The sequence below is a fragment of the Leopardus geoffroyi genome, chromosome D4 (genome assembly GCF_018350155.1).
Source record: "Leopardus geoffroyi isolate Oge1 chromosome D4, O.geoffroyi_Oge1_pat1.0, whole genome shotgun sequence".
Classification (NCBI taxonomy): domain Eukaryota; kingdom Metazoa; phylum Chordata; class Mammalia; order Carnivora; family Felidae; genus Leopardus; species Leopardus geoffroyi.
The window spans coordinates 6,669,123-6,682,224 of NC_059342.1; the positions used below are offsets into that span (position 1 = coordinate 6,669,123).

A 13,102-nucleotide genomic window follows, 5' to 3' on the forward strand; every position below is an offset into this window, starting at 1 on the left:
AGAGGTTAAATAAGATAGAAGAAAGGGAAAAAATCCACTGAACTTAGCAATTAAGAAATTAGCAAAAGACTACCATAGATAAAGGATGTGAAGGGTAAAGATGGCTTTTCCTTTCATTCTATACTATTATTTTGAATCTTCTAATCTCATGCCTGGTGTTCAACTTAGAATTCTTACCCAGCAGAATAAAGTAATTTTCAAACATCTGAATATTCAAAGTTTACCTCAAAGGCAGCATTTCAGAAGTTACTTTCTTATAGACATACCAACCAAACCAAAGGAGTAAATCAAAAAGATGACAACAGGTCCAGAAAATAGATCCAACCCTGGAAAGAAGTAGTTAAGTCACATGATGACGGACAGCTGGGCAGCAGGCCTGAAGCACACTCAGCCCAGTGAGAGGACTCTGGAAGGAAGACTTCCGAAAAAAGTGATATCAGACTGCTTGCCATGAAGCACTTAAAAACAAACAATACAAAACAACACAACACAACACACCCACAGAGGATATAATAAAGGAAAATAACAGGGAAAAAAAAAGGGAAAAAAAGGTAATTCCAATGGAAGAAAACTTGACAAGAATGGGAATGAAATTACAGTATGCTCCTGGCTCAACAACAAATAATCCTCAATATAACACTGTTACTGTTTTGCAAATTTGGAATCGCCTACAAAGAACTAAAGTGCCCATTAACGTTACTAGACTCAATGTAAATGTTCATTTTGACATAAAAATACAAATGCTTAACGCTGAGAAGTGAAAGCAAGAGGTAGCTAAAGAGAATCTTGGTAAAGGTACATTAATCCTAGAAAGTAAGAAATCAACAAATATTGTCTACGGTTTCTGGAACAAGAAATAAAGTTATAATATACTCCCTTAAGTTACAAAGACATCAAATACAGTGAAATGAATAAATATGAGGAGAAGGGGAAGGAAACATTGGTATAGGTGAAACTGAACTACGAAAAGTTAACAGTCAAAGCTAACTTTCTCTGGGAGAAAAGGACTGAAGTCAGAAGAAAAAAACTTCTCATTGTAACTGTTTTTGCATTTTAAGCTCTTCTGTGTGATCTGATTTTTAAACCAATGTATATGAAATATCTGGGGAAAAAATTAAGAGAATAATTAGGAAATAAGGAAATCAAGGTGGCATGGCTATTTTTAAGAGTAAAGAGCTGGGGCCCTCGGGTGGTTCAGTCGGTTGAGCGTCGACTTCGGCTCAGGTCATGATCTCGTGGTTTGTGAGTTCGAGCCCCGCACTGGGCTCTGTGCTGACAGCTCAGAGCCTGGAGCCTGTTTCAGATTTTGTGTCTCCTCCTCTCTCTGCCCCTCCCCTGCTCATGCTCTGTCTCTCTGTCTCTCAATAATAAATAAATGTTTAAAAAAAAAAAAAAAAAAGAGTGAAGAGCAGAAAAGAGAAAGGGTAGCTGCTAATGGTCAAAGAGCAGAAGAGAACAAATAATAATCATAATCATAATCATAATCATAATCATAATCATAATCAGCTAAAGCATAATTCTTAAGCTACCAGAGGGGGCAAACAGTGAAAATACCAAAGAAAGAAAGGGAAAACAAAGAAGCAAGGTGTTAGCCCTAGGATGGACAGGGACAGGATCAAGAGCACAGGTATGCAATATAAAAGACCTAAAAATACCGGAGAATATGAGCAGAGATTGGTAACATTAACAGTTTACCAATCTGAGATAATAACAAGGTTTAATTCGAATGATGTCATGAGAATGCAGTACTGCTATAAAATGTGGATGACACTGCAGAGTCAAATATATACTAAGAAACCTTAACATGTTTTTAGGTGAGTTCTTCACCAGGATAATAATATAACCTCATGGGGGCGCCTGGGTGGCGCAGTCGGTTAAGCGTCCGACTTCAGCCAGGTCACGATCTCGCGGTCCGTGAGTTCGAGCCCCGCATCAGGCTCTGGGCTGATGGCTCGGAGCCTGGAGCCTGTTTCTGATTCTGTGTCTCCCTCTCTCTCTGCCCCTCCCCGGTTCATGCTCTGTCTCTCTCTGTCCCAAAAATAAATAAACGTTGAAAAAAAAAATTAAAAAAAAAAAAAAATAATATAACCTCATGAAAATGTCAGAAAAAGGAGTATAAAGGAAAACCAAGTTAGATGTCAAAAATTCTCAATAACACAGGAATAGGCAAGAAAAGAGCAGCAAAGGATAACAGGAGGGACTGAGGATATAAGCTGTATCATATTAATCTCAAAGGATAAGATTTTTGTTTTTTGTATCAGGATAATAAAGAGCTATGGAAGTAGCAATGTAAATACTTCCTCTAGACCCTAGGGTAGATGTGATGTAATACCTTTAGGAAAGACAACATTCAATGAAGGTAAAGAATGGAAGGAAACATGCTATAGAAAACCCAATTTACAAGGGAAAGGGAAATTTGGAAGGATCCTATAAAAAGGACTGGAAGGCAGTCAACTGAAAAAGTAAAATTAATAAAACAAGAACATGTAAGAAAGTATTTTCTGGCAGTATGAAATTTTTGAATACAATCAAGTCTATAAAATACGAATTTATAGGAAATGCAGAGAACAGAGGGCCACAGTACACTATACCATGAAAAGGTTATCAGCAAAATCTACATTGTGGGAAATTATAACTAGTAGAGTTAAAAATAAAGAAGAGAAGAGATGTAGGAAAATATAGATTGAGACTATAAAGTCACAATGTGTGGACCTTATTTGGATCCTAGTTTAAAAAAATACCCAATGCCATTTGAAAAAGCCATTTATGATATATCAGACAATCAGAAATTTGATTGCTTGCTGAATATATAAAGATATTAAGGAATTGTAATTTTTTATTTGTAAAACTTTTTTAATTTATTTTTGAGAGAGAGAATGTGTGTGTGAGAGAGAGAGACAGAGAGAGAGGGCAGGGCACTGGCAGAGAGGGAGACAGAGGATCCAAGCTAGCTCTGCACTGTCAGTGCAGAGTCTAGTGCGGGGCTCGAACTCATAAACTGTAAGATCACGACCTGAGCCAAAGTCGGAATGCTTAACCGACTGAGGCACCCAGATGCCCCCAGGTATTGTAATTTTTTAATTTAAAAAAGCGTTCTTATATTGTAGAGGTGAATACTGAAATAATGGAAGAAATGATATGGTGTCTACAATGTGCTTTAAAATAACACCATAACAGAGAAAGCAGATGGCACAGAAATGGCTCAGGTAATAGGGCTATTGAAGCTGAGTGATTAGTATGTAAGAGTTCATTTCACCATTATGTCTACTTTTGTATGTTCAAAATTCTCCCTAAGAAAAAAGCTTTTTTTAAAGGATGTTTGCTATATTTCATCTAGCATTTCTTTTTTTTATAATTTTATTTTGTTTTTTTAATATACATCCAAATTAGGTAGCATATAGTGCAACAATGATTTCAGGAGTAGATTCCTTAGTGCCCCTTACCCACTTAGCTCATCCCCCCTCCCACAAACCCTCCCATAACCCTCAGTTTGTTCTCTATATTTATGAATCTCTTCTGTTTTGTCCCCCTCCCTGTTTTTATATTATTTTTGTTTCCCTTCCCTTAGGTTCATCTGTTTTGTCTCTTACAGTCCTCATATGAGTGAAGTCATATATTTGTCTTTCTCTGACTAATTTCACTTAGCATAATAACCTCTAGTTCCATTCACATAGTTGCAAATCTAGCATTTCTTAATAAGAGTGTTTTCAGGTTATTCAATCAGAAAGTTTCAGGAAATGAAATCCCAGATTTTGTTTTGTATTTTACAATTCATCTCTCATGTACACTTGAAAGCAAAAGTTGTTCATAAAATTTATTACAGTTTTTTCTTTTAAAGGTTCTGATCTCGGGGCGCCTGCGTGGCTCAGTCAGTTGGGTGGCCGACTTTGGTTCAGGTCATGATCTCACGGTCCATGAGTTCGAGCCCCGTGTCGGGCTCTGGGCTGACAGCTCAGAGCCTGGAGCCTGTTTCGGATTCTGTGTCTCCCTCTCTCTGGCCCTTCCCCGTTCATGCTCTGTCTCTCTCTGTCTCAAAAATAAATAAACGTTAAAAAAAAAAAAAAAAAGATTCTGATCTCTAAATATAGTACAAGTAGTATTAGGTACTGGCAGGTTTTTAAAAATGAAAAACTTAAAAAAGAAACATGTGAAACTGAAATTTTAGCTGAGAGTAAGATGACAGAGAGTGTTTGATTCCTCGCCTGTTTTGTAGAAGAAGTATGCTAAATAACTTTGTGCTTTTTTATAAAGTGAATATTTAAGTATTTATGTCAAAAATTTTTAAGTTAGCCATTAAAAGACTTATAAGATCTTTAAATCTATAAGAAGGCAGAAAAGAAGGAAAAAAGTGAAGAAAATTAAGAGCAAAATAGGATAACAAAAAATTTTTAAGTCCAGATGTCAACAAGTACAATAAATGTAGATTAGCCAATTAAAACCACTTTCTAGAAGACAAAGAACATCAGACTGGATTTTCTTTTTTTAATCAAGGTATACAGTGCTTAGAAGAGACACAAAACCATACAGAAAAGTTAACCAAAAAAAAGGACATTTTTATCAAATTGACAGGTGCCAAATGGTACTAATCCTTGTTGATCAGAAGCCAAACTACAAACTAAAGGTAACTACAAAATATAAATCAATAAACAAAAGAAGCCCTAATGAAAAAAAGAACGAAAGACATGAATAGACCAATAAACATAGGAGAAGAAGGTACATCTCACTTGTAATTAAGTAAATGCAAATTAAGGTAGGATATCGAATTATACCCATCCGGTTGCCAAATTAAGGAGTCTGAAGATACCAAGTGTGAAGGAGAAGATATAGAGCAGAAGGACCCTTCAAACACCTGGTTTTAGAGAGCAATTAGGCTACATTTAATTAATCTGAAGATATAACTATTGTACAAACCAGAAATTCCATTTCTAGTTATAACCCTAAAGAAATGAATGTAGTACCGCATCATGTTCATAGTAGCATTATTTGTAAGAACAAAAAAACCACAAATAGTGCTTCCCTTTGACAGCACAGATACTAAAATTAGAACACTACAGAGAAGATTAGCATGGCCCCTGTGCAAGCGTGACATACAAATCTGTGAAGCACTCCATATTTTGGGGAAAAGAAGAGAGAGAGAGAGACAAACCACGAAACAGACTCTTAACTATGGAGAACACACTGATTATTCCCAGAGGGGTAGGTGGGTGGGGAGATGGGTGAAATAGGTGAAGGGGATTGAGAATATACTTAACATGATGAGCACTGAGTAAGGGATAGAATTGTTGAATCACTATATTGTACATCTGAAACCAATATAACATTGTATGTTAACTATACTGGAATTAAAATGAAACTTAATAAAATAAAATAATAAAACAATCTAAATGTTCATCAGTAGAAAAAAACAGTATATAAATTGGAGAATCTTCATAATGAGAATATTATACATCAATTTTAATGAATGAACTAGAGCTATATATATGAACACACAGATACATGAATGTCATAAAGATAAGTGAGGTTTAAAAAGCAAGTTGTAGATTGATATTTATGTGTGATGCAATCTGTTTAAACCCACAGTTTAATACTACTATATTCTTTATTTTTTATTTATATATTCATAAATTATATTTAATATGTTATTTATTTATATATTTATAGTTATATATTTCTATTTATTACTATATCTTTTATAAATTACATTTATAAATATTTATGTTTATATGATATAGATATTTATAAATTATATTTATATATTTATAGGTATTACTATATATACTAAATATATACTTAGTATATATATAAAATAAAAGTTTAGGGGCGCCTGGGTGGCGCAGTCGGTTAAGCGTCCGACTTCAGCCAGGTCACGATCTCGCGGTCCGTGAGTTCGAGCCCCGCGTCAGGCTCTGGGCTGATGGCTCAGAGCCTGGAGCCTGTTTCCGATTCTGTGTCTCCCTCTCTCTCTGCCCCTCCCCCGTTCATGCTCTGTCTCTCTCTGTCCCAAAAATAAATAAACGTTGAAAAAAAAAATTTTTTTAAGAAAAAAAATAAATAAATAAAAGTTTAAAATAGGCATGAAAATGATACTAACTTCAGGCTGGTGGTTAGTTACCTCTAGTGAGGTAAACAGGGGAGAGACAGGAGTAGCAATACGTAGATGGGCTTCGACTGTATCTATAATGTTTATTTCTTAAAGAAAATAAGATCCAAAGCAAAAAGTAACAAAATATTGTTAAAAGTGGATGGCAAATACAGACAATTTTATTTTCCTAATCTCCTATATGTTAAGAATATTTAAAAAAAATATTTTTTAATACTGAAATGAAAACAAAGAGGAAGAATATAGCCTTTGGTTTGGGACGCAAGTTTGAAATGGAACTGGGTTTGAATTCTGTCCCGTGTGATGTTACTCTGAAGTCAGTTTAATCTTTCTGCACTCAGTTTCCCTCATTTCTTAAAACAAAGAATAATAATAATGGCTATGACTTCTGAGGATTGTTGTAATGATTAAACGCAATAATCCACCTGAACTAACCTCATCCAGAGACTAACACTTTCCCTTCTCTTCACACTTTATTAGACAATGCTAGAGCTTTTCTTTTCCTTTTTTTCTTTTTTTTTTTAACATTTATTTATTATTGAGAGACAGAGAGACACAGAGCCACAGAGCGTGAGCAGGGGAGGGGCAGAGAGAGGAGGAGACACAGAATCGGAAGCAGGCTCCAGGCTGCGAGCTGTCAGCACAGAGCCCGACGCGGGTTTCGAACTCACAAACTGTGAGATCATGACCCGAGCCGAAGTTGGTCACCCAACAAACTGAGCCACCCAGGCGCCCCTAGCTTTTCTTTTTCTTTTCCTTTGTTTTCTTTTTTTCTCTTTTCCTTTTTTTCCCTTTCCAATAATATAGGCAGCGAGGATGAAAAAAGTATGGCAATTCATATATGTTGAAAAATAAAACTGCTGAAAAATGAAACTTCTCATTGAAGTTTAGTCACACTATCCCCTAAGAGATGATGTCTTAGTTTAAATATTCCTGGAAGCAAAACCTCATACAGGATTGAAAAGTAAATTAGTTCTGAAATTCAGGAAACTAAGACAGAGAAACAGAAAAGTGGTATAAGAAAGGGAAGGTAGCCTATAAACTGCACTCTCAAACCAGCTACCAGAGTGAGCCTAATCCCTCAGAAAGGTTCTAGAAAACAGTATAAAAAGCATAATATCTCAGAATTACCCCATCCCAGGGATGAGCTGTAGTGTTTGTACAATAGCAACCCCTGAAGAGTTAAGTGGCCGAGGGCTACACACAGGAGTGTTAATTTCACAGCGCTTCTGGCCTGGCCGCCAGAGCATTGGAAGTATGGCTTCCTACATTTTCAAGAAGAGTCAGCTGGTCGGAGATGCAAACACTAACTCAAGCACACTGAAGCTCCCAGGGGATGAAGGTGGATCACTGACAGCACCAACTACAGCCATGCCATACAACGATGCTATTATTAAAGAGAACAAAAGGAGAAAAGGAGACAATGTGGTCTAGGCTCTATTGACTAACTGGTCCAGAACTTGTTCTTCCCTCAACTTCTGCTTGAAAACAGTAACACTAATTTTGATTACATTAATTACATGTAAACTGATTTAATTTTGTATGTTCTTTAGAGACTGAACATTCTTCTTTGGTCAAAAATGGAATGTCCAGGTAACATGGCATAAGAAAAATGAATTCTAGATATAAAATTATTCAAAATATAGGAAAATTAATTTAGGAAAAAAGCTTTAACAGAGATTGCTTTTTAAGTATTTTTATCTCATATTCACACCATCTAATCCATAATGCTGCTCATTTTGTTTGAATATAAACATTACATTAAAAATGTTATAAAGTCAGAAGTGGTAGACACTATCACAGTAAGCACATCTAGTATCAAACCATGAGTTTGAGCCCCATGTTGGGCTCTGTGCTGACAGCTCAGAGCCTGGAGCCTGCTTGAGATTCGGTGTCTCCCTCTCTCTCTCTGTACCTCCCCCACTCACACTCTGTCTCTCTCTCTCTGTCTCAAAAATAAATAAACATTAAAAAAAAATTTTTTTTAACGTAATAGTACAAAAGGACTAATGAAGATGCGTCTGGGATAACACAAGAATCTGACTTATTAGATAAGACGTGTGTATCTCCTAAAAATGCAGATCCTATTAAATTCTGTGTGAATGTATTTGATAGGTATTTAAAAGTTCTTACGATTAAGGTTGGGATTTTTTTTTTTTTTTTTTTTTTTTTTTTTTTTTTTGCATAGCTTGTAATTCAAACTATCCGCTAGAAACAGTATATGGGCAAAAAAAAAGAGAAGTTAGTCCTTATTTTTCATTGAATTCTCCTTATTATTGGTGAAGATAGCTAGGTATATTTGTTGTCCATGTGTATTTCGTTATGAATTGTGTCTGGCTTTTTCCTATTTTTCCTTTGTTGTATTTGTCATTTTTATAATTTATCAAAGCTCTTAACACATTTGTCAGAAAAGTAATAAAGAAATTTACCCATCGTATATTAAAATTTACTATAGAGGTGCCTGGGTGGCTGAGTCGGTTAAACATCTGACTCTTGATTTTGGCTTAGGTCATGATCTCATGGTCATGAGAATGAACCCCGCATCAGGTTCATATGCAAATTTGCATATGCAAGTTTAATACAGATAAACCATATTGTTAGTTTTTAACAATTTAAATCCAAAAATAGATTAATAAGAACAGACTCAAAGTTAACAAATACCCATTCATCAAGTACAAAAAAATAACACCTCACAATAAAGCCAAAAAGAGTAAAATAAAAACAGAAAACCACGGTTAAATCCAAGGGTAAAATAAGAATAAAGAAAGAAGTTGAATAGAATAATCAAATTAAATAATATGCACAAAGATCTGCTTATATCCCTAAGCTGTTGACTTACTCATTTTATTTTCAAACACTGGAATACCTCCCATATGCTAAACATTGTATAGAACTTCAAAATAAAAAACTGATAGAACTATTCCCTGACCTAGAAATCACAGTAGTTTCACAGAGGCCACTGTTGGAACAAAACAAAGGCTGGAAACAGACTCAACTATATACATAATTTAAAATATTAGTATTTCCCATAGCAAAGATAGGTTATTTGATGCCAGTGTTAGAACAATCATCTGAGGGAAAAAAGTTGGATCCCATTTTATACCTTGCACTAACACAAATTCCAGATGGATCAAGAAAGCATGGGAAAGTTTCAAAATATAATTTCAGAGTAGAGAAGAGATCTAAGTATAATTTTTTAAAAAAATAATAAAAGCAATGACTAACAGAAAGAATAGCATAAAAACCAAAAATGGGGGCACCTGGGTGGCTCAGTCAGTTAATTAAGCATCCAACTTTGGCTCAGGTCATGATCTCACGGTTCGTGAGTTCAGGCCCCACATTGGGCCCACTGCTGTCAGCACAGAGCCCATTTCAGATCCTGTTTCTTTCCCTATCTCTCTCTCTCTCTCTGCCCCTCCCCCGTTTGTGCTCTCTCAAAAATAAATAAAACATTAAAAAATAAATAAATAAATAGAATTTATTTTAATAAATTGATGCTGCATATATTGCTCCATTTCTCAGAAAAACTCCAAAGATATCAGGGACAGATCAAATATGGTACACCAACAAAAAAACTGCACAGCATAACTACCTAAGATAGGCAAGGCTAACAGCTACTATCCAACCTTCAGCACACAGCAACTCTGTTCCCAAGACTGTACTAGGCCCATCAAGAAAAGCAGTGAACAGCAACATCATAGACATAGCATCATAGATTCCTGTGCCAATCCCTGTTTTATTTTATTTCATATTTTTGAGAGAGAGCACGAGCACAAGCAGGGAGAAGGCCAGAGGGAAAGAGAGAGAATCTTAAGCAGGCTCCACGCTCAGCACAGAGTCCAACACAGGACTCAATCCCACGACCCTGGGATCATGACCTAAGCTGAAATCAAGAGTCAACCAACTGAGCCACCCAGGTACGTCCAAACCCTGTTTTAAATCAGTGATTCTCAGTCTTGTCCTCAAACTAACACCATAGGCATCACCTGGGAAGTTGTTAAAAATACAAATTCTTAGGTCTCATTTTAGAACTGCTGAGACAGAAACTCTGAGGGTGGTACCCAGCAATGTATGTTTCAATCAGCCCTCTAGGTAATTATGATAAAACCACCAGGTTAGGGAACAATTCTAGTACAGCCAAAGAACAGATGAGGACCCTTCTGGTTGTATTCACATATTTAAAGGGCACTGAGGAGACTTAATGAAAGCAAAAAAGCCTTAACAAGGCTGTCCACAAGGGTTTAAAGGCAAGTAAGGAAAATGCTATTGAAAACTCAATAAAAGGATACCCTTGTTATATAGTAAAGTGTGGCACCTACAGTAACATGGGAAATGTAAAATATACTTAATGAGTTAAGGAAATTCTAGGTAGAATGTTGAAGAAGCAGTTGGCTTCTTCTAGCTGCCTTTATAATTAAGAGATTAGAGAGGTAAACTAAAGAATGAGCCACTTTTTGAGTGCAATTTCAAGGAAGGGTTCAGAACATCCTTCCCAGCCAGCAGACTATTCTTAAAGTAAGAAAGGGCTTCCCAACAAAGACAATCTACAGTGGGACTATAAGATCCACAGTTAAAACCTCAGAAAGATCTGGGGCACCTGGGTGGCTCAGTCGGTTGGGCGTCCGACTTTGGCTTAGGTCATGATCTCACGGTGCATGGGTTTAAGCCCCAAGTCAGGCTCTGTGCTGACAGCTCAGAGCCTGGAGCCTGCTTTGAATTCTGTGTCTCCCTCTCTCTCTGCCCTTCCCTACTCACGCTCTGTCTCTGTGTCTCTCAAAAATAAATAAACATTGAAAAAAATTTAAAAAAAAAAAAAAAAAACTTAGGAAGATCTAAGCAGCAAATTGATCCTTTCAGACAAAAAATTTTCTAAGGATCATTTAAGGGTATTGTTCCACAGCAGCCTCACAGCCAAAGATAAGAAAAAGCTCCTCTTAAAAAGATTTGTAGGTATGGCTTTTGTCTGACGGAGCAGATTATGAACTAACACACAGGAAGTCCATGAAATTTTTTTAAAAAATTATTTTATTTATTTATTTTTTATTTTATTATTGTTTATTTATTTTTGAGAGACAGAGACAGAGTACGAGTGGGTTAGGGGCAGAGAGAGAGGGAGACACAGAATCCAAAGCAGGCTCCAGGCTCCTGAGCTGTCAGTACAGAGCCCGAAGCAGAGCTCGAACTCACAAACCGTGAGATCATGACCTGAGCCTAAGTCGGATGCCAAACCGACTAAGCCACCTGGGCGCCCCTCCATGAACTTTTTAAAGGAGCTACATCAGCTTAGAATGAAAGGGGCAGTAACTATATAAAATAAAAGGTGGCTTTTGGACCCTGAAGGACTACAGGCAGGAAGCAAGCTCAGATGGTTACTAAGTTGCAAAGACAGATCAGTTCTTTTGGTGAAACAGAATGATTCAGAAGTGAAATCAATGACCAAAAGAAGCAGTCATGGCCCACAAAGAACAACCTCCAGACAGCAGGATTGCACCCTAGTCAAGAAACTGCCAACGTGTTCCCAGCCAGGTTTCAGAATTGCTATATACTACCATGTGCCTCCTTTGTCCCTCTTTTTGAGCAGGAATGTCCACTGCAATTAACACGTGCCTTTCCCGTCTTGCAGGTTAATTATGTGGAGGCATATAACCTACAACTTGTCTCTTCAGAGGTCTTTTGGTTAAAGAGCAATCACTGTCAAGAAACCATCTCCAAGGTTCCCAAGGAAGCTCAACAGCATCTGGATCTGACTTAGAAGATGAGATACTAAATTCTGAGCTGATGTCCTGGTGGGAGTGAATTAGAGGTCTCTGAGAAGGGGGTTGGTGTATTTTCACGTATTTTGGATGTGGGAGGCATGTGAAGTGCAGCAAAAAAAAGGCAAGCTATGGCAACAGTATTGTCCAGAGACAGCCATAACAATCTCTCATCCTGCATGTTTTCTTTCACATGTGACCTTGCCACTCTCCAATTAACTAGTGGAGTTTAATCCCTGTCCACACTATGTTCACTGAAACGTTCGCTTTTAAATCTCAACTCACCATGTAAGAAAGCCAACTACATGGAGACTCCCATGTTGTAAGAAAGTCCAGCCCGCATGAACATGCTCCAGTTAAGAGCCCCAGCTGAGATCTCACTCAACAGCCAGCATCAACTACCAGTCTTGTAAGTGAAGATACCTCTAGATAATTCTAGTCCCCCACCTTCAAGATACCCTTGGCCAGCAAGTCTTCCCAACTGAGGTTCTAGACATTGTGGAACAAAAACAAGGCATTCTTACATTAACAACTCAGGCAACAACAGGTGTTGGCGAGGATGTGGAGAAAGAGGATCTCTCTTGCACTGCTGGTGGGAATACAAGCTGGTGCAGCCACTCTGGCAAAAAGTATGGAGGTTCCCCAAAAAACTAAAAATAGAACTACCCTATGACCCAGCAATTGCACTACGAGGTATTTACCCAAGGGATACATGTATGCCGTTTCGAAAGGACACATGCACCCCCATGTTCATAGCAGCACTATCAACAATAGCCAAAGTATGGAAAGAGCCAAGGGATGAATGGATAAAGATGTGGTATATATATACAATGGAGTATTACTTGGCAATCAAAAAGAATGAAATCTTGCCATTTGCAACTACATGAATGGAACTAGAGGGTATAATGTTAAGCGAAATTAGTCAATCAGAGAAAAGACAAGTATCATATGACTTCACTCATATGAGGACTTTAAGACACAGAACAGATGAACATAAAGGAAGGGAAGCAAAAATAATATAAAAACAGGGAGGGGGGACAAAACATAAGGGACTCTTAAGCATGGAGAACAGAGGGTTACTGGAGGAGTTGTGGGAGGGGGTATGGGCTAAATGGGTAAGTGGCATTAAGGAATCTACTCCTGAAATCATTGTCGCACTATATGCTAACTAATTTGTATGAAAGTTCAAAAAACAAAATTAAAAATAAAATAAAATAAAATAAACCAAGGCATTCTTGGTGTACCCTAT

At 37.0% G+C, this 13,102-nt stretch overlaps 2 protein-coding genes and 1 non-coding gene across 3 annotated transcripts in view; 1 reads left to right on the plus strand and 2 right to left on the minus strand.

Moving 5' to 3' along the window:
• Positions 1-13,102, minus strand: part of JAK2 (Janus kinase 2) — a 118,235-nt gene that overhangs the window by 97,254 nt on the left and 7,879 nt on the right. The gene's annotated exons all lie outside the window — the stretch shown is intronic.
• Positions 1-13,102, minus strand: part of LOC123593584 (translation initiation factor IF-2-like) — a 40,543-nt gene that overhangs the window by 17,835 nt on the left and 9,606 nt on the right. The gene's annotated exons all lie outside the window — the stretch shown is intronic.
• On the plus strand, positions 5,010-5,117 carry LOC123593945. The gene has a single exon (XR_006710620.1). It is a non-coding gene; the product is annotated as a U6 spliceosomal RNA (small nuclear RNA).